The 23580-nt window shown below is 34.0% G+C and overlaps 1 protein-coding gene across 3 annotated transcripts in view; it reads right to left on the reverse strand.

Annotated features, from left to right (window-relative positions):
• BRINP3 (BMP/retinoic acid inducible neural specific 3) overlaps positions 1 to 23580 on the reverse strand; it is a 412309-nt gene that overhangs the window by 295403 nt on the left and 93326 nt on the right. The window lies entirely within an intron of this gene.

Genomic DNA, 23580 nt, shown 5'->3' on the forward strand with positions numbered 1-23580 from the left:
CTCAACAGCATTGCTCATTTGGGAAATGCAAATCATAAACACAATTCAATACTACTTCATGCTTGCTAGAATGGTTCTAATTAGAAAAAAAAGGAAGGAAGGAAGCAGAGTGAGAAAGAGAGAGAGAGAGAGAAACAAGCAAGTGCTGGCAAACATGGAAAAATCGGAATTCTTGTACATTGCAGGTGGGGATGTGAAATGAGGCAGCTGCTATGGAAAGAGGTTTGACAGTTTCTCAAAACTGTATACATAGAACTACCAAATGACCCAGCAATTCAACTCCTAGGTATATACCTAAAAGAACTGGAAACAGGGACTCAAGCAGATGACTGTATACCAGTGTTTATTACAGCATTACTCAACCAGTCAAAAGGTGGGAACAACTCAAGTGACCATCAATAGATGAACAGATGAACAAAATATATATTCATAAAGTGAATATTATCTAGCCAAAAAAAGCAATTAGATTCTATTATATGCTACAACATGGGTCAATTTAAAAACGTTATGTTAAAAAATAAATAAATAATAAATAAATAAATAAATAAATAAATAAATAAACAAACAAACAAAAACACTATGTTGAGTGGTGCCTGGGTGGCTCAGTCAGTTGAGCACCTGACTCTTGATTTTGGCTCAGGTCATGATCCCAGGGTTATGGGATTGAGCTCCATGTTGGACTCCATGCTGAGTGTAAAGGTGCTTAAGATTCTCTCTCTCTCCCTCTGCCCCATTCCCCACTCCCACTTTCTCTCTGAAATAAATAAGTAAATAATAAAAACATTATGTTAAGCGAAATAAGCCACACACACACACACACACACACACACACACACAAAGTGTGTGATGCATATAAAAATATTTATATGAAATATCTAAAATAAACAAATTCACAGATACAGGAAATATATTAGAGTTTGCCAGGATCTGGGACAATGGTGGAATTGGAAGTTATTCCTTACTGGGTACAGAGTTTCTGTGTGGGTTGATAAAATTTTTCAAAACTATAGCAATAGTAATGGTTGTACAGCATTGTGAATCTAATTAACGCCACTGAATTTTATGCTTAACATTGTTAAAATGGCAATGTTTGTTATGCATGTATCTATTTTAGCATAATTATAAAAAGAGTAAAATAACAAAACCTCGGGGCGCCTGGGTGGCGCAGTCGGTTAAGCGTCCGACTTCAGCCAGGTCACGATCTCGCGGTCAGTGAGTTCGAGCCCCGCGTCAGGCTCTGGGCTGATGGCTCGGAGCCTGGAGCCTGTTTCTGATTCTGTGTCTCCCTCTCTCTCTCTGCCCCTCCCCTGTTCATGCTCTGTCTCTCTCTGTCCCAAAAATAAATAAACGCTCAAAAAAAAAAAAAGAAAATTAAAAAAAAATAACAAAACTTCAAACTACATTTTTATATTTTTTTAAAAAATTATTTATTTATTTTGAGAGAGACAGAGATAGCACAAGTGGGGGAGGGGCAGAGAGAGAGAGGAAGACAGAGAATCCCACGCAGGGTCTGCACTGTCAGCTTAGAGCCGGATGTGGGGCTCGAACTCCTGAAACCGTGAGATCATGACCTGAGCTGAAACCAAGATTCAGACACTTAACCGACTGAGGTACCCAGGCACCCCACATTAAAAAAAAACTCTCAAATCATATCATTCTGTCATCAGAAAATCCCCCAAATAGATGCTCATTATTTAAAAAATAAAATCCAAATTTCCTTACCTAGGCTTTCAAGCCCTTGTGTATTTTGGCTCCTGTCTACTTCTCCAACCTCATGCCATTAAATGTTCCTATATCTGTTTCTTGAACATGTAAAGCTTATTTCCACTTTAAGACCTTTATACCAGCTTGTTTGTCTACAACAAGCACATGTTGGCTTCTCTATAAATTTAATTTTATTGCAGTTGAGAAGGTAATTGCATAGTGTCCTACTTAAAACCATGAATTCCCTAGCTGGATTACTAAAGTTTAAATCCAAACCTCACCACATACTACCTACATGACTTGTAAGTTACTATGTCTCAAATTGCTCACATGTAGAATGAAAATAATAATAAAACCTACCTTTATGAAATTGTATAACGTATGTTTTGGGTATAACATTAATTACTAGAAGTCCTTAGACTAAAGTCTGGCTCATGGTAAATGTTACTAAGTGTGTTCCATTTATTATTGTTGTTATTATTATTATTATTATTATTATTACTCAAGAGTTATCATACCTTCTTCCTCCTACCTCTTGCTCCTTTTTTTTTTTACCAAAAGAAGACAGTTGATGTACTTATCAAGCAGTGACCTTCTCAATGGATGAAGGTCTTATACCCAATTTTGCACTAAATCATACATAAGAATTCCCTTCCTGCTTGACAGTTTTTGGTCTAGAAGTAAAGATATGATCCAGTTCTAGCCAAGGAGTCTTAATAAAATGTCTCCTTGCATCTCACCAGGAAAGACTTACATCTCTAGTAGGAAAGAAAGAAAGAAGAAAGAAAGAAAGAAAGAAAGAAAGAAAGAAAGAAAGAAAGAAAAGAAAGAAAGGAGTATAGAAAAGAAGTTACAAGAAAAAAGGCTGTATACATGGTTCTGTTCTTTCCGCCTTGAAAAGAATTGTGTGAAGACATGATTCTGGACCTACAGAAGCTCTCTTGCAACACCAGACTGTTTGGAGGAAATTCTCCACGGTGTTTCTATTCCTACTGTGACAGCTTTTTTTTTGGATTATCTTTCCAAGAAAATTTGCATGGAAAACAGTTTTGAAACTTGGAAATAGTATTTCCCTTGAACAAGAGAACATTTGTTTTCTGACTAGGATAATTAAGACAATACCCTCCTCTGGTACAAAGGTGTGGGCATGTTTGCCAGCAGCCTACTTCTAAGATTTGGGATTTCCTACCTTGGGGTTACTCATCCATGAAACAACCTGAGTGTGTATGTAGCGTCCATAGGAGCTGCTGCAGAGTAGCTCTGAGGGGCTTGCAGGACAAACAGAATCAATGTAAACATGAAATTCTTGCCACCTCCTATGCTAAGATCCCTAAAGTCTTCTCTGTTTGTCTCTGACTCAGAAGTTCAAAGTCTTCTGCCAGTATCTCTGAAGCTGTAGCAAGATAACTACAGTTAACCCTTGAACAATGCGGGGAGATAGGGGTCCTGACCTCCATGCAGTCAAAAATCCATGTATAACTTTTGACTCTCCCCAAATTTAACTACTAATAGCCTACTGTTGACCAAAAGTCTTACTGATAACATAAACAGTCAATTAACCCATACTTTCTATGTTACATGTATTATATACTGTATTCTTACAATCAAGTAAGCTAGAGAAAAGAATGTTACTTCAAAAATTGTAAGGAAAATACATTCACAGTAATGTACTATATATATATATATATATATATAGTATATATATAGTATATAGTATACTATATATACTATATATAGTATAGTATAGTATACTTTACTATAGTATATACTATACTATAGTATAGTATATAGTATATAGTATATATATATATATTTTTTTTAAATCTCTATTTTTGACAGACAGAGAGAGAGACAGAGAGAAAGAGACAGAGCATGAGCAGGGGAGGGGCAGAGAGAGAGGGAGACAGAGAATCTGAAGCAGGCTCCAGGCTCCTAGCTGTCAGCACAGAGCCCGATGCGGGGCTGGAACTCACAGACGCGAGATCATGACCTGAGCCGAAGTCAGCTGCTCAACCGACTGAGCCACCCAGGCGCCCCAGTAATGTACTATATTTGTTGAAAAAAAAATCCTGTATAAGTGGAGCCACACAGTTTAAACCCACCTTGTTCCAAGGTCAGCTGTACTTATTCTGCAAGTAGGGTGAAGTTTCAAACCCTTCACAGTTCCTGACAAACACAAGTTTAAACACAAAAGCCAGCTTGCTGAAAACAGTAGAGTAAGAGATAGGAACTGCTTAACCGAGCCACAGTACCAACCTCTGAGTATCTACCCCTAGACTTATTACAGGATTAAAACACACATGCCCAAATAGAATACTGTTATTCAAATATTCAGCTGATGAACACATTGTATCTAAAAATATGAAAATTTTTCATGAAATTCACTCATTTTCATGGTGAAAGCAACATTGTCATTTGCTGATTTGAGTATCAAGAAAAAAAAAAAAAAGACTGGAATACCTATTCGAAAAGATGCTCTTTTACTTACCCTTCCCATACTCCCCGTAAAATTTATTATAGCACAAGTTCAACTCTTGCCACTGTTCTTGGCAATGGGAATATAGCTGTACCAAACTCAGATTGAGACATTTCTTTTGTGGAATTTACCTTCTGGTGAGAGATGCATTGTAAAGACAATAAATCAGTAGAGAAATGCCATAGCAAAATAAGCAGCTTGAGAGTAGTGTTGTGAAGAAAAAAACATGCACAATCATTTTGAAATAAAAAGGAACCAGAGAATCCAGTTTGAATGCAGCAGCCAAGAAATGCTTTTCTGAGGAAGTGGCATTGCAGGGCTGACTTGAAAGGTGAGAACAAAGTGGCCATGACGAAGGCCAAGGAGACATATTCCAGAGGAGATAAATAGTGCGAAGGCTTGGGAAGAGTGCTTGGAGACAAGATAGCTAGACAACAGTGAGAAGGTAAAGAATTCTGTAAGAAAAGATCAGAAGGATGGAGACAGCAGGTTCATGAAGAAATCTGTGGGTTATGGGAAGGGATTTGGAATTTGTTCCAAGAACAAAAGAACAAATATCACTGAATATTTTTTATTCAAAGGATTGACGTAATCTAATTTACACTGCTGAGGAATCACCCTGGCTACTATGAGTGAATTCACTGAGCCCTGCCAGATGCTTGTAAGAATTGTTCAGATCAAACATTATAGTATCTTCGGCTAAAGGTGAAATATGGAATGCAACAAGTGGATGGATTGGAGATTAAAGGTGTTAATGGATTGAATACGGTTAATGAGGGAAAAGGGGGTATTAGGAATAATCCATGGAGTTTTCATTTGACCAAGTAGCTGAGTGATGGTGAGGAAATAGGAGGAGGCTGAATTTTTGAAGGAATATCAAGAGCTCCATTTTCAAAATATTAATTTTGAGATAGCCTTTTAATAGCCACAATAAGATGTCAAAAAGCAGACAGGTATTAGAATCAGGATGGATTTCTGCAGAGAGATCTGGACTAAAGAAACAAATGCTATATATCTACATCAGTAAATGCTTGTATTTAACACTATGGGTATTAAATGGTGGGACTGAATGAGACTCCTTAGAAAGATATTTCAGTTTCAGAGGAAAAGATGTACTAGGACAGAAATTTGAGGCAAGAAAACATTTAGACAAGAAGCATTAGACCAGTTATGGTCAATTAAAACATCTCCAATTCAAACTGAATTAAGAAGGAATCTTATCAAGTAGCAAATACTTAAATTAGAGCTAAACTGCACTTCTCAGGGTATGGATTCACCACTTCAATGATGTTGCAGTCTTCAAAGATAGTTGTTAGAGTTTACCTTCTTTACAGATAATAGATTATCAGAGAGAAAAAACAACTTGCACATGGTGGCATAATTAATTAATAGAGAAGCCAGGCATTAAAGTCTAAGCTCATTTCCAGCACACCACTCTATCTGTCATAAAAAAACATATTTAATCTTCTTCATTATGATATTCCAACCCCATGAAGTTAGGTTGATAAGTCCACTTATCCCCATTTTCTTATCAATGAAAAATATGAGCCTCAAAAATCTTTGATAATTTGTTCAAGGCCACCCTGAAAATTAGCGCTCATGGCTACAGTTCAAGTGTCAACTCTTACAAAAATGCTCTCTTCCCCATACCTCAGGATGTCAGGTTTCCTGTCTAGTCTTGGTCCCATTATAAAAAGAATCTTTACATTTCTTCATTTACCTGCTTTCTTAAATTTATCACTTGAAAATCTCCCACTATGTTAGTCCTAGTTCCTCATTTTGGCAATACATTGCTTCCTTGACATTTTCCTCCACCAAAAACGCACGGGCGATATGGATAAGGTTCTCAGTATCTGTGGAAGCACAGGCTTTAGCTCCTTACAGTCATGTGCTGAGCCAGCCTTGAGCTTCAGGAGCAATACCCACATTAATCTTGATATGTGATATGACTAATTTACTTCTTTAAAGGGAAAAAAAAGTGAAGGAAATATAATCATGCATTTGTATTTCTTATCTCTATTTTTAGACCTTGATATCTCTAATTTTACAAGATCTTTAAAATTTTAATTGATAACATACATATATCCCAATGACCTTGAGTTTTATTTTAGCCATCTTTTCTTTTACTCTAAATCATATAAAAATATTCATAAGCTTCTACCAGATATTCATTAATTATCAAATAATAATAATGTAAATGAATGGTAGTGAATAGCATATTTCTCATTAAATCTACCAGCTAATTCTCATTCATGCTCCAACCCAAGTTCATTCACCACACACTGATATCTTATTGGTCTTAGGCATATGGATCAGTACTTATTTTCAAGACTATTTCAATATTCTTTGCCTTTTCATAAAGATAATTTGTGGAAATTAACTTCCTCAGATTTTATATGGTAATTTCCTTGTTAAAAAGTTTTATATTAAGCTTAACTCCTCTGGGTAAAGCTTATGATGTGTAAATTTGAAAGGAGAAAGACACAAATAATGAGAAATAGTAGAAAATTATATGTGCACATACAGAAAATGGATGTACGTATTGCTTAAGGCCATTTATAACTTGCAGAGAACATGTGACTCTTTTGTTTTAAAATGTAATATTATTTTCTACTTTGGGAAACCTAAAAATTTTCATTAACATGAACCTTTCAGTTCCATTTCACCTTATCATTGACATGAAATATAAAACTGAAAAACAAAAAAAAAAACAAAAAAAAAACAAAAAAAATCCCAAGATGCATGTACATACTTCTAAAGAATCTTGAGGTTTTTTTTTTTTATCCTCTCAACTTTTCCTAATTACTTCATACTTAGAAATCCTGTCACATCTTTCCTTGTCTACACAAGTGGGATTTACATTCTCCCTCCTAATACACCATCACAAATGAAAACATTGTTTTTGGTTCCAACTGCATATTCAATAGTTGCTGAGAAAATTAGAGATGTGTACTCAATGAGTCTTAAAAAACTCATACTTCAACTTAGTTGTGTAACAAGTGGGGAAAAAAAAAACAAACTATAAGTTCTGTATAAAATCACACTGAGCCGAGAATGAATTTATTCAAAGAGGGGAGTCAGGCTCTAATTCTTTAATCTTCCTGAGAAAAGGACAGTCTACCTTTGGCAAATACTGAAGTAAAGTACATATTTATTAAACTCTTTGTCCCTTCAGAACAGGCCATTCAAAGGTGTCCTTCATCTGACAATTCAGATGTCCTTCTAACGAATTTCACCTGCTCCCAGATCTTAAAAATTCCCTTTCATTTAATATTTGCTTTCATAAAATTACCAGCCACTTAATTGACCAAAGCACAGTCCTAATAGGTTTGTGTTGGTTGTGAGATCCAAATAAACGTGCCTAGTTTGGACCGTGAGGTTCAAGCCATGTGAATGAGTTACCCAACCCAATCTGGAAAGGGCAAATGCTGCAGTCATTTCAATTCACTGCAGTCTTGTAGACCCAGCCTCATTCTAAATTTCCTCAAGTGCTTTCATCACGTGGGGTTGGCAAATTGACAACTCAGAATAGATACAGTATTGATTTGTGTCTTCTCAGTGGTGCAGGTGGAACAGGGATATGAAAGGAGGCCCTTGAAATTAGTATATTGGCACTCATCCATTCCTGGATGTATTTTTTTCTTCTCTATTCATCTCAGAAAAATATCTAACTGGGTGTTTTGTATGAAGTCATTCACAAAGCAATTCCCTAGTTTTTTAACATTTTTAGTGAGCCATTAGATTCAGGAGAACTTAAATTTCATGTTTTTGTATTAAAATGACAATAAAACCTGACTTCTGATTTATTGAAGACATTATTTGTCACCTTTAGGTTGCAATGACACAGCATTTGGTAATTATGAGCACATATAAAAGGAGGAAGCATCACGATTAAGTCCCAACGTTGTATTTCCCTTGTAAAAGCACAGTAGTCAGTGTAAATATCTCCCACTTAACAAAATCTATTGTCTGAGTTCTAGATATTTGGTCCTACTCCCTAAAAATTTCCAGAAAATAATGAATTGTAAATCAATTATATAAGATTTGTGTCCATTAGTACTTTTAGAATGTATTTTATAGTATTCGAGAGTAAATCATCTTTTGTTGGCGAGCGAAATAAAGGATGAATCGTGAAATTTAAATCATAAGCCCTTGGAATAAGTCCTAGTCATTTTACAATCTATTTAACCTAGAAAAGTTACTCAGCACTTCCATGTTTTATTTTTCTTGACCCATAGAGTAAGAATAAGAACACTTACTTGAGATTATGTGACTCATTAATATTTGTGAAAAATATTTAAGTTATTAAATATTAAACAAATATTAATTATGTTCATTCTAATAGGCAAGTGTTTTCACATGCTCTCAGATTATACAGACACATAAAGTAATAGATGCTATGGATTATTAAGGGATTATTATGAGCTCGTTGTTGTTAGTAGCACTTTACATGTAGTAACTCATTCAATCATTACAATAAGCTCATTTTCTAAAGTATGGTTACGATTTGTGGAGTAAAAAGTAAACATTTAAAATAGCAAATGTTAAATATTTGTGCATTGCAAATGGCAAGATTTCATTATTTTTTATGGCTGAGTAATATCCCTCCGTGTGTGTGTGTGTGTGTGTGTGTGTGTGTGTGTGTGTGTGTGTAAGTACATCACATCTTTATCCATTCACATGAAATCTTGCCATTTGCAATGACAGGGATGGAGCTAGAGTATTATACTTAGTGAATTAAGTCAGGAGAAAAACAAGTATCATATGATTTCACTCATATGTGGAATTTAAGAAACAAAATCAATAAGCAGAGAGAACGAGAGACAGAGAGAGAGACACCAAGAAGCATATTCTTGACTCGGAAGAACAAACTGATGATTACCAGAGGGCGGACAGGTGGAGGGATGGGTTAAACAAGAGATGGGGATTGAGGAGTTCACTTGTGATGAGCACTGGGTGATGTATGGAAGTGTCCAATCACTATATTATACACCCAAAACTAGTAGTACAGTGTATGCTAACTGGAATTTATATTAATACTTAAAAACATTTGATGAAAACATTTGATAGACAATGTTCAGAGAGAAGTTTATGACAAGGAGGAAGTGCAATGTAAATCATCTAATCTGTATCATTGGGAAACATCAATATGAATATTTTTGCCTTATTTGATAAATATACAATGCCCAGATAATGAAAAACATTTGTCTATAGCTGCCTCTTTCCATATGTGGGGGAAAAAAGATAATTTGAGTTAAATCGAAGTTTATAAGCAAGTACATTTCCTTTAGGTTAATAGTAGAATGTTAGTTTGAAGACAATGTCTAACCTGCTTCTACCCTTAAACTGATACATTGTGCATCAATACTGGTCTGTCAGCCTCTAACATTGTGGTAAATTAAACTCTCCATTCTTATGTAATCAATCATAGAAGTTTTCTTGTGAAGGGGCCCAGGATCATTGGTATCTTTAACCAGTTTTAGGAATATAGGAGTCACGAACTCTCGTTTAACAGAAGTAGCCATTTCAACACTAAGAGAGTCACCTCATTAGTATGTGAAAAGGTGCAATATCATATCATTCCACATTATGTTAGTGATGGAAAACTTCTGGACCTGAATGCTTTTTGCACAACTTTACCATTACTTTCATTTTTTGAACTTTTATTTTTGAGCATTTTATAAGTATAAAGTCATGTATACGTAGCCATCACAGTCGAATCTTTAAAAAAAAATAACTATTTCTCATAAAACTTAAAGTTGTATATAAAATAAAAAGAAAAAACCCTTCATTTTTTGCAAAAGTAAATCCTAGGACATAAACGAGTTACAGATCTCTTCTAAGAAAATCAAATTGTAAATGTCATTTCTTTAAGTAATGAAAAATGAAAACTCTGATCTATATCAATGTAATTAAATGTGTTTTGTAATGGCAAAATTTTAATGGGCTCTGGAAAGAAATTTCACATGTATATCAAGATGGAATAAACCATAAATAGGGTGCCTGGGTGGCTCAGTCAGTTAAGTGTCTGACTCTTGGTTTCAGCTCAGGTCATGAACTCACAGTTTTGTGGGTTCAAGCCCCACATTGGGACCTGTGCAGGCAGCATGGGACCATCTTGGGATTCTCTCTCCGCAACCCCCCCCGCCCCTTTCCTGCTCATGCTCTATCAAAATAAATAAACATACAAAAAAAACTACAAATATTTTCTGTGCCACATGTTTTAGTTTCAGAGGCATATCTATAGGCAACCTATAGAAATAATGGGATCATTTGCACAAATCTAAGGGTAAACATACTAGCTCTTAGTTGCCTGACAGCATTCTAAGCTTTTTCTGACACTCTTTTACTTTACCCATACGCCAACTCTGGGAAGCTTATACTGTTAACTATATCACTTAAACATAAGCAACCTGAAGCTTAGAGAATCTAAGTAATTCACTTATCAGATCACTATCCCATGGAGCACCCTGCATTAAAGTTTAGGCTTAATGATTTCAAACTACTATATCATAGTGACTATAATTTTATAATGGATATTATCAGCTTTGTTTAAAATATTAAAAAAAATATTTAGAAGCAAAGTTAAGTGACAAGAGGTTGATAAAATAATAACCCATCCTTCAAGTATAAACAATGTAACTTAATTCTTACAATTATTTAATATTATATGTTTATATAATATAATTATATAAACTTAACTGTTGCTATGGGTCCATTCTCTTTGGCATGGGAATGTTTTCAGGGTATGTTTTTAAGTAAAGACAAAAAAGTCAAGTTTCAAAAGTATTTATGGGGCACCCGGGTGGTTCAGTGGGTAAATGTCCAACTCTTGATTTCAGCTCAGGTCATGACCTCACAGTTTGTGAGATGAAGCCCCACATCAGGCTCTGCGCTGAGCATGGGACCAGCTTAGGATTCTCTCTCTCTCCCCCTCTCTCTCTGCCCCTCCCCTCTCTCTCTCAAAATAAATAAACATTAAAAAAAAATAAAAGCATATATGTAATAATCAAGTTTTTTATTGTCTATATAAACATATATACTAAAAAATGTACAAAAATACAGCTGAAAATATTCATAGTAACTTTATCTGATGATGAGATTACTTGTGGTTTTAATTTTACACTGATCTCCTCAGACTGATTTGCAAGGAGGGAACAGAGCCTGCCAGAAAAGTGCAGGAGCTCTGGAGTCAGATGCCTGGAATAATATATCAACTCCATTTTCTGAATGATTATGACTAGTTGAAGAATTACTATATTCACTCCTTTAAGCCTCAGCTTCCTTTTCTGTACAATGGAGATGTTAATAGTATCTAGTTTAGAGTTTCACTAAGGATTAAATGACTGACAATCTAAGTAAGGAGCTTATAATTTATATCAGCCCATAATTGCTACATATTTGTTAACTGTGTTAATAGAGGAGAGTGATTTTATTATGTCTTTATTCTCTAATTATACCCTAATAAACATTATTATTCTTTTAGAGTGAGAAAAAAGTCGGAACTAATCATTTTGATTTTATAAATGCTTTGCAAATACCAGCATCACCAACAACAAACATCATCCCTTACCATGAAGAATCAGTGGTATTCTCTGCAGACATTTCTAATAGATAGCTACAGACTTCATCTCTTCTGATATTGATGAATTGCAGAAGGCAATTAAAGTATGCTTATCAGGTTGGGACAACACATCTAGTTTAAAACTGTAACTATTTTATTTCATTGTTGAATCAAGAATGAGAATAAATTGGAAAGGCAAAATCAGCTGGAACCAAATGATGACATTAGTAAGTATAAATGTAAATTTCTGGGTATAATTTCTAAAAATCAGTAGTAAAAGTTAAAGGAGGGAGGAACCTTGGCTTGAAATCAGTTCATATGTCAAGGATCTGGGGATTTTCAGTTAATCAAAGCAAATAATGTGACAAGCTAACAGAAGCTAATTTAATCCCAGGCAGCATTAATAGAGTTATAGTGTGCTTATCATGGGAATTGATAAGCTCACTCTATTCTGCACTATCAAAATGAATTTGGAACACTGTTTAATTTTGGATACTGAAATTTAAGAAGGGCAATGGAATCAAGAGACCATCAAAAAAGATTCAAGATGAGGACGAGTCTGTAATTGAAGCTGTATGAGAATTCTTGAGGAAACTATAATGTGTAGAGTGAGTTAGAGTTGCAGGACACTATACTCTCCTTAATATCCTACTTTACTGGCTACTTTTTTTTTTTATCTCTTTCATTAGTCTCATTTGTTTGCTTGTCCTCATCTCACGATCTCTAAGCAATGGAACGTTTCAATGCTTAGTCTTGACTTTTTTTTTTCTGTTGAGATTAACCTCTTTTATGATTTCATCCAGCTTCACAGCTTTAAATGCCATCTTTACAATGACTCACAAGTTTGTATCCGGTCTCTTTGGTGAACTTTATGTTGCAATACTTAACTATCTTCTGGACATCTTTGCTTGAAAATATAATAAATTTTAAACTCAATAAATTCAAAATCAATTTCTCCCCCAAAACATAATTATTCTAAATAATAATTCCTCTTCTTCTAAATGAATGGCATCTTCATCACTGCTGTTGCTTAAATAAAGTATCTATTGTCATCTTTGGCAATTCAGTCCTTTTCACTTCACCTCCAATTCATCAGCATCTTCAGGAGTATGCATGAGGTAGCCACTTCTCACCATCTCCAAGACTACAACCTTGGTACAAGTCACCTTCTTCTCTCATATGGATGAATACAACAGACTGGCATCCTTGCTTTGGCCTTTGAACAGCTGAGTCGCTTCCCAACACAATGGTCCAAGTAGTACTTTAAATTAAAAAGGGTCGTCTGGATGGCTTAGTTGGTTAAGTCACCAACTCTCTCTCTTTTTTAATTGCATTTTGAAAGCTTATAAGCAATTGACACTTTTTTAAAAATTTTTTAATGTTTATTTATTTCAGAGAGAAAGAGAGAGAGAGAGAGAGACAGAGTGTGAGCAAGGGAGGGTCAGAGAGCGGGAGACACAGAATCCGAAGCAAGATCCAGGCTCTGAGCTGTCAGCACAGAGCTGATGCAGGGCTCAAACTCATGAACTGAGTCCAAATAAGACACTTAACCACCGAGCCACCCAGGCACCCCTTAAGTGATCAACTCTTGATCTCAGTTCAGGTCCTGATCTTAATGGGAGTTCGAGCCTATGTTGGGCTCTGTACTGACAGTGCTGACCCTGCTTGGGATTATATCTATTCCCTCTATCTCTGCCCCTCCCCTGCTTGCTCATACATGTGCTTTCTTGCATACTCTCTCTCAAAGTAAATAAATAAACTTTAAAAAAATACATTAAAAAATAAAATAAAGTATGCTTTCACATATATGAATTTTCATTAATTATATGCATATATATTTATTTGTATAATTGTATGTACATATGTATATACAATGTATAATAACAGCTGACCAATTAGTAAAAATAAACCATTCCCAAAATAATAAATTCTCCTTTGTCATTAATGTGTAAATACAGGTTGAATAAACATATCTTAACATAAATCATAAAAGAATTATTTCTCTAAATCACCATTATAAATGAATAGCAAAATATCTTCCCTTTATGAAATTCTAGTATTTCAGATTATGTAGTAAGTTACTATATACTTCAGTGTCCATGGAGGGTGGAGAAAGTCACTCTATCTGTTAGTCAACAATATTTTCTGAGTTCCTGCAATATTCCAGGCACTATAGGGTTATCAGGTTGATTTATGTTCCCTAAAAATATGGGTCTAAGTCCTAATCACCAGTACATGTAAATGTGACCTTATGTGGAAACAGAGTCTTTGTAAATCAGGTCATACTGGATAGTATCAGTCCAATGATTGGTATCCTCATAAGAAGAGAGAAATGTAGAGACAAAGATATACAGGGAAAATGCCATGTGATGACAAAGGTTGAGATGCACCTACGAAGCAAGACACATCAAGAATTGTCAGCAACCACAAGAAGCTGTGAAGAGATTAGTAAACATCTTCCTCTCAGTCCTTTGGAGAGCATGGCCTACTGACTCTTTGGTTTTGGACTTCTAGTCTCCAGAACTGTAAGTCAATAAATGTCTATCATTTTATGCCACCCAGTTTGTGATTACTTGTTACAGTAGCCCTAGGAAACTAAATGACTAGCTATCGGCAATAGAGTGGTAACAAGTCATAATCACTATGCTTACAGTCTAATGGCAAAGTCCATCAAAGATGAAAAATCGCAATCATGCAACTGTGCTATGAATATATACAGAATGTTATAAGCTTATATGCCCAGGAGATGGTAGGAAAGATTTTCCTGAAGTAAAGGTTCTATGGAGGCTTTAGCTTATTTATTGAATTTAGGAAGGTACTAGCACAGTAGTTGATGCTTAATGAATGCTTGAACAAATAATGAATGAATGTGTTAATGTATAAAGTAGAAATAAGGCAAAGCGGGCCTAGAAGAATATTCGAGACTAAAAGAACATTGTGTACCAGGCAAAATTACTTTTTGCACAAAATAAAGAGAAAAATATGATAACACGTAATATTGTAATAAGTATTTCATTATATTTTTATATGCTATACGTTTGTATGAGTAGCCAAGTTTGACATCCTTATACACAATACAATCCTCACCTTAAAAAAGCAAAAGTGAATTTAAAACTGCTTGTAGTGATCACTTCCTATTTTCCATTCCCTTTATTCCCCCATGTTTTCTTCCCAATAAAATCCTAATTTTTTTAAGTTTATTTATTTATTTTAAGAGAGTGAGGCAGAGGGCCAATGAGAGAGAGAGAATTCCAAGCAGGCTCTGCACTGTCAGCATGGAGCCCAACACAGGGCTTGAGCTCACGAACCATGAGATCATGACCTGAACCCAAACCAAGACCCTCAACTAAATGAGCCACCCAGGCTCCTCCACAATTCTAATTTTGATCAAATATCCAATTGTATATCATATGGCTCATAAATGTACAAATATATAAATTTTCCTACTCCCAAGAATAGATTTTGATAAACAGACACCATTATATTGCTTTACAAATAACTGGCTTAAGAATGAAGGTTTAAGTGGTCAACATGTCAAAATGACTATTATCAAGAGAAACAACGTAAGACTTAATTTGACCCAATCATATTGATGTGAAGGACTCTATTTTATGAATTGGAAGAGATATTTTCCTCTCTTTTGGGAAAAAATATCGTGAGCTTGAATCATATCATTTGGCACTTTTGATCATTTGTTTTTCTCTGAAGCATTAATAAGGCTTCAGTAAATGGAAAAAAGGTATAACTGAAATGGTCAACTGACCATTGATTTTCAGAACATGGGAATTCCTGGCGAAGTTGGTAAGATTGCTCAATGGTGTGAGTGTGTTAAGTCAAACCCTAACTGGGATGGACGCAGGGAAAATGGAAGCAATATTGGCAATAAAATGTATATAAATTGCTTTTGATGACTTTTACTGTTCAAAAGTGCAGAGAAATGGGCAGTCATGGGTCAATAGAGTCATTTGTTGTTTTTGTTGTTAATTGATATAGAGGTGATAACAGTTTGTTTAAACACTGATGAAAATGTTCCTGTAGAAATGAGAAAGACTTCTTGAATGAGCTTTTGGAAGGAAGGGGATATGGATTATTCATTTCTAAAACTTCACACAGCCTCACAGTAGTGTCTCAAAATAGATACCTAGTAAACTATATGTTGTATTCCATTTGCTGGTATATAATTGCTACTCCATACTTGGTATGATTAGCATTTGAATTTGAATTAGAAAAAGCATGTATATTATGTTGACAGATCTAGGATAGCAACTTGTTATCATGATAAATAGCTAGTCTTCGATTAGCCATTAGAAAACAAACAACAATTATATATTATATAGAACAATAGATTTTAAAATAGCTCTATTTAAATAGAAACTTGAAAAGAGTAAATTGACTTTAAAAAAAATCTTATAGGTTTCTTAGAGAGTATAAGAAATAGAAATGTTCTTTTTAGACACTTTCTTCCAGGAACTAAGGCTTCCTGTGGTGATTCACAGGTAGGATATGATTGAGCTGTAACCACACTATAAATTAAATTTAATCTACTGATGCTAACATCAGAAGAGGGTTTGCCAAATTCTTAGGGTCAATGATAGAGACCAAAACATGCCTGCCTTCATCACCTTAAGGATTAAAGACAGTTAACTTTATCACTTTACACTCCATACTTGAAGTAGGACAGACACTACTAATTAATTTTCAGAATCTGTCCTCTTCAGTTTTACAATATTTCACTAGATGGTAATGTGTGCATCACCCTAATCTTCAATGCATTGCCATTTTACTTGGTTAGCACAGCAGATGGTATGAAGTTAAAAATGGAATAAGAGATTAGCTTGGTCAAACACCCTAAACTTTGTAATTAAAAAGAATCTTCTGGAGATTAGTTTCAAACATGTTTTGGTGCCAGATGATTAATACTCCTCTTACAGTGGCTTTAAAATTATATTGTCATCTGCACACTTTCATAATATAAACATGAGATTAAAGTAATAAAACTCAACAAATATTGCCAAACTGGACAATCCTAATAATTGCAATGGTACAGATGATGATGATGATGATGATGATGATGATGATGATGTTGTCTAAAATGTTCAGTCCCCTTACTAAAGACCAGGAACTAAGTTGTATACGCGGAATTTATGTTACTTCTCACAACCAATCTGTGAAGTAGATACTATTATAATTCCCGATTTACTGATGGAGAAAAGCTGAGATTAAAAAAGGTGGGGTAACTTGATTAAGTTTACGCAGCTCCCAAGTGGTATAATTGGAATTCTCAGATTGCCTCTCTTGCCTATAATGCATTATATTGCTACAGTGCAGGTAAGGGCAGCACATGTTTACAATGATTTCCCTGAAAAGCTCACTTTTGTTCCTTCCCAATATAAACGTTTCTTGAAAGAAAAGTAAGATAACCCCAATTTGTAATACCTTACATTCACTTTGTGCTTCACACTTTTGATATTTTGTTAGTCACAGTAAGAATGAAAAACTTAACTCCATCTCCAATAAATCCAAACCTATACCCAGTTGCACTGCTATTCTATATTGGGTATAGATATATAGACTATATCTATATATAGATACACACACACACACACACACACACACACACACACACACATATATATATATATATATATATATATAGAGAGAGAGAGAGAGAGAGAGAGAGAGAGAGACTGGGTATATTGTAGGAAAAGAAATCTCATTTCTCAAAGCAAAAAGGAAAAAAAAGGAAAGAACAGAATTTGGGGATCAGGAAAACAAAGTAATTAGAACTTCTTTGACCTAAGTTTTATGACTTTTAAATTGTTTGCGTTGTCTTGGAAATGCTGTTAATGTAACAAAATGCTTGTGTTACATTTAATTATTTTGAGTTTCTTACTATAGTTTTGTTATACATTGTTTGTAGTTATGAGCAGGCTGAGATCACAAGATTAGAAATGGAATATATCTAAATAAAGGACTATCAGTGTGAATAGTATTTAGCCAAGGATCTAAGTAGACTTTTCAATAGCTGAAACTTCTTTAATTATATTATTAGGGTAATATTGTATTTAGTACATGATTCTAATTTTATTTTATTTATAATATTTACTCAAACATTAACTGGGAGACTCTAAAACATTTTATATGCATTAAATAGGTTAAACACATTCATATGTATGCATATATGTGTATTTACATGTATATTCATATATAGTACAGTGTGTGTCAAAGGACCAGTAAATGTGATTAAGACTGCTACAGAGTTCTCTTAAAATCAAGGTAGGGATAGGCATTATTGATACCAACTTAAGCTATTGACTGATTGATTGATAATGGCCTTCTGACTTTGGTGCAATTCTAAGAAGGATACAAGTGTGAGACCAGGTTTGATGGGAAAGAGAGCCCTCCCTGGGGAGAAAGGGAACCACAGTAGCACGTATGAATAAGCATGAAATTTTTATTCTTTTAGCAACTTCAGAATAAAACCTTGCTAATACATCAATACACTTTTCATCAAATACGCAAACAGTATATGATAGAAAATATATATCGGGGGTGCCCGATATATAAGCATCTGACTCTTGATTCTGGCTCAGGTCTTAATCTCAAGATTCATGAGTTTGAGCCCCACATTGGGCTCTGTACGGACAGCTTGGGATTCTGTCTCCCTCTTTCTACCCCTCCTCTGCTTGCTCTCTCTCTTTCAAAATAAATAAAAATAAACTTAAAAAAAAAAAGAAGGTATGTATGAAGTTCATTTCTTCAATTCATATAAGGACAATGCATGGAAAGCTGCAGGCTCTTAATACATACATATATTTTTTTTAAATAAAGCAAGACATTAAGAAAACCTAAGACATATAAAATCACATCCTTCTGTATTCCCTCCTAATTATCTAGTAAAATCATGTACTTAAAGGAGGAATTCAAAATATACTTTAGATTAATTTTCTTATATATAGCTCACATCTCAGAACTATTAAATCTAAAAGCATGTTGAAAAACCTTGAGTGCATGTATTACTCTGAAAATGGTTGCTAGAATTTGCATTTGATTATGCTAAAATGAATGTTATGGCTAGTTTTGTGCACTCACTGCAGAATTTCAGTTTTAAGAAGTATTTTAATGTTTCCACATGCCCTAAAGCTAAGCCAAGGGAATAGGGAATAAGTAGAGAAAATACATTTAAGTATTTTATTTTAAAATTTCCCTCTGCATTAAAATTACTATTTTGCCTGAGAATATACTAAGTAGCCAGTGTTTTATTCTTTAACTCAAGCTTAATCCATACAAAATATTTAACATCAATTCTGTTGTATTTTGAATCTCTTATCATTTAGGTAAGTGAAGTATTGTAGGTAAATTGCTCATCATAATTTAGTGCTTGATTCAAAGAAACAAATTAAGCCAGGATACATGCACATGATTTTAAAAAGTGCCAATCCTTTCACTTCTATAACATTTTATAATAGTTTAAAATATTTCCCTCTCTCTTTACTTATGATTATTTAGTCTCATTATTATGGAGTATTTAATGAGCCCTCAGAACAAAATATAATTTCCTTTTTTAATAAAAATGGGTTTTTTAAACAGAGTAGCACAATTAAAATGTCATTATTTCCTGTAACACTGATTCAGCTGACAATAGGTTCCTTGTACTCTTTTTCAAATGACTAATTCTCTTTTCTATAGAGAATATGCATGTGCATATGCCAAAAAAAGCAAAATCTCTAAATTCATATTATTGCAAACTATGCTGGTTTCTTTAATCAGGATATTTCAAATAGTAATCTGAGGGGATTTATTCTCTTAAATTAGGTAGTTAAAGTATCATAGGTCTCTTACTATAGACAGAGATATTAAAACTAAAACATAGCAAAGAAAATTAAGAAACATATTTTAATTAAAAGTAAGAAGAAACTGTACTTTGTTATCCGTTATTTCTTTTTTCAAATATTATATTCTGTGTTCACTATAATATATAAGGTTTGATATAAACTATGTTTATTTAAATATTTATTTTATACCAAGATTCACATACTTGGACAATATATTCTATGGACATACATCTAAGTTAGAGTTAAATGATAGGATAATAGACAGCCCAGCCATGAAAAGTCTTTCTCCTTTTGGAAAGGGGAAGATACCTGAAAGAATGCAGAATTACACCATTTCAAAGAGATGTCTTTGCAGTATGTTTAGAATGTGTTACTTTTAAAGCAGAGATTTAGTAAAACCACTGAAGAAATCTTGTACATAGTGATCTTAGTGGACAAGATCTCATAAAATCAAAGCATATTGTGATGTTTATAGTATTCTTATCTATCAATGGCTTAGAAGCATTTATTTATTTTTCCTATCATTTTGCCAGAAATTGCTATGTGCTACCATGAGTAAAAATTAATCAAAAATTATATTTTGATTTCCTTCTCTAAATACATGGTTTTTTCAGGTTATCACTGAGAATAAGAGGAGGTGTGGCCTCATCTATGTGTAAATTTTTCTAAATCCAGTTGCTTAATAGAAGGAAAAACGTTCTGAGAGTCTTCTATTGGTCATATGGGTTGAAAATAGCAGTTTCATAAGCAAGGCTAAGAGAAGGAAAAAATAATTTCAACAGAGAAAATAAACCTTCCATTTAATGATGCTTTTTACACAATCTAATTCTCTATTAAAACTATTAAATACTTTATCCAGTTTTTCTGATATATTTCAATTAAATACACCATAGTTTTTATCCCAATGCTTAGTCATTGCACCCAGTAAGCATTGAAAAAATATGTCAAATTAACACTTAAGAATTATATATTATTTGTAACATATAATTGAGTTATATATGATATAATATATAGTCCTTTTCCGTATTTAAACATTCCCCTATAGGTATATCTCCTAATTCTGTAGGCATAAAGCTTTCACATTTCTCTTTTCTTTAGCCCCCTTCAAAACAAAGGGGATGTGTGACCTTTAATAACCATGTGGTGTTAGAGGATACATGGAGGTTCAATATGCAGTAGCTGCTGTGTTTGCTCCTATGAACTAATACTCAGTTGGTCTTAGGACTTTTCCTTGTAGAACATGGTCCTTACCTCTTACCTTTGGACTCAAAGCTGAGATCTACTTTGGATTTTTCATTTGATTCTGATCTTCTGCCACTCCACTTCTCACCCTTCTGCAGCCCCTTAACAGGGCAAGTGTTATTTGTGGTCCCTTGCAAACCACTTGCAAGCCATGGGGAACCAAGAATGGTGCCCAGGTTCATCCCTCTAGCCATGTTCTACTATCACCAAGACACCCATGTCATTTTGGAATTGTTCTTTGACAGGCTTCCAGCCTTCCCCAATAAGCAGTGAAGGATGTCACTATGCCTGCTGTTCTTTAACATTCCAGAATTTCTAACTCTCTCCTTCCCCACTTCCCCATACATTTGGACTCAGGCATTGGACTTATCTACCTCACCCTTATTTACTGCCACCTTGTGGGCTGGAAACAATGAGTTTGCCATGTTTTACTTCCTTCATGCCATATCCTAATTCTCTCCACACTGAAAATATAGTGAAACTATCTAATCTAATTATGATCTAAATTTTGTATTCCCTGAGTCAGCAAGTTTGGAACCCAACTGAATATCTGGAGTTTGAACACAAAGGTTGAATTTTAGGCTTTCATTAATTATCTAGGTGTGTAATTTAGTTATCTGAATTTAATTATTAAAATTCTCCCCACAATTTACTAAGAAAATTACCTCATGAAAAGGAAGAGGTAAATACTATTTTAATATTGAATATTACTACACCAAAAATAATTTATTATATTTTCTCAATCATTTTTTATGCATGAGATGATTTTTACAACCTTTTACCAAAAAAGAAAATTAATATATGAGTCTGTCAAATTTTGCCTAAATGACACTATAGTATGGGATTAATATCCTGTTCAGTGCAGATTATATTTTTTAAAGTAAATTTACTTGGAACACATGTTAAAATAAGTATTTTTTAAGCCACAAAAACAAATTTTGATTTGATTTTGAAAGATTCCTATCAAACTACAGTTTTTAAAATATCACATAAATTCAAAGAACCCAAAAGTCATGTATTTTTTTTCTTTGTGAAAAATTTTGGAGGATAGACAAGTTTTCCTTTAATTAATGCTCCACTTAAGTTCACATTAATATTAGTTCATGTCTTGAGCACAGAGAGGCTGTGCAATTTTCTTTAGAGATCAAGAGTGTGAAGGATCATATGTATGTTTATAAAGGAGAGAAAGCATTAGCTTTAAAACCCTCACTGACCATCCATATATTATTAACAGAAAGTAGACAGTTGATTTACATAGAGTCTACTTTGAACATTTAAATGAATAGGTGTGGTGACTCAAAAATATGGGTGGCGGAAAAGATAACCTAATTTCACAAGGGGGTTACTTCTTACACATGACTACCTCTTGTACGAAGTATGATGTTGGAAAAAAATAATGAATGCACCTTGTATAAATCTGGATCAAGTGAATCTAAAAAGTCTAGTTTCTAGCCTATTTTTGTATTGAATATGATCCATGAAACACTCTATGCTAGACAGTCTGCAGATTGATGCAGTACTTTGTGCTAAAAATGAGACAAAATCCATGAAGTATATTTCTCTACAAGTTTTACCCTTTGAACACCTGCACCAGAATCCCCTGTAGTACTTACTAAAAATCCACATTCTTAGGTTGTAGACAAGGCCTACAAAAAACAGACTCCTCAAGGCTGAGGAATCTGCACTAAAACAAACACAAGCAATTTTTAGATAAACCAGAATTTGAGAATGTCTTTTCTTATATAAACCTTTGTATGTGAGAGAATTAAGTTAGTAGTTGTTTCATTCATTGCTTGAGTTAAGGATTTAACTCTTTTGGTTTAAAATCTCATTTCTGAGATAGAAACAGGGAGAGAGAGAGTGAGAGAGAGAGAGAGAGATCCAATTTATGTTAGCAAGGAGGCTAACTAAGCAACATAATTTTAGTTAAAAGAACATTTTTCTATTAATCGTCTGAAATATAGTTAAGTACAAATGGAAAAATAGTTCACAATTATTGGACACCTACCAAATGTTAAGCACAGTGTTTTATACTTACATTGTATTCTAATTTTATAGCATTTATGAGGTAGATATTATTAACATTGCAATAACTGGTGAGGAAATTACGATGAGCACAAAATAGGATGTTGTCTCCTTCTCCCTAGTATACCTCTGCTGCCAAGTCCTCCACCATTGTCACTTAGCAAAAAATTTACCTACTTTAAAACTAAACTCTTTCAAGAAGACTTCATCATCCACCTCTTTCCAGTCAGATATGTCTCTTATAAAGAGTAGTCGTGGCCATGAAAACATGCTAAATGTCACCAATCATCAGAAAAATGCAAATCAAAACCACAATAAGAGATCATCATCATTTTATCCAAATGGATAAAATCAAAAAGACATGAAGTATCAAGTGTTTCCAGGATATGGAGAAAAAGGAATCTTTGTGCACCACTGGTGATAACATAAATTGGTACAGCCACTGTTGAAAACAGTTCGAAGTTTTCTCAAAAAAATTAAAAACAAAAATACATTTGACCCAGCAATTCCACCACTGGATATTTACTCCCAAAAAACAAAAACAGTAATTCAAAAAGATATATGCACACCTATGTTTACTGCAGCATTGTTTACAACAGCAAAGATATACAAGCATTCCAAATTCTCAATGATAGATAAATGGAAAAAGAGGATATGATATATATATTATTACACGGCCATAAAAAAGGAGATCTTGACAACTGCAACAACATGGATGGACTGAGAGTATATAA

Source organism: Acinonyx jubatus, chromosome E4 (genome assembly GCF_027475565.1).
Source record: "Acinonyx jubatus isolate Ajub_Pintada_27869175 chromosome E4, VMU_Ajub_asm_v1.0, whole genome shotgun sequence".
NCBI classification, from domain to species: domain Eukaryota; kingdom Metazoa; phylum Chordata; class Mammalia; order Carnivora; family Felidae; genus Acinonyx; species Acinonyx jubatus.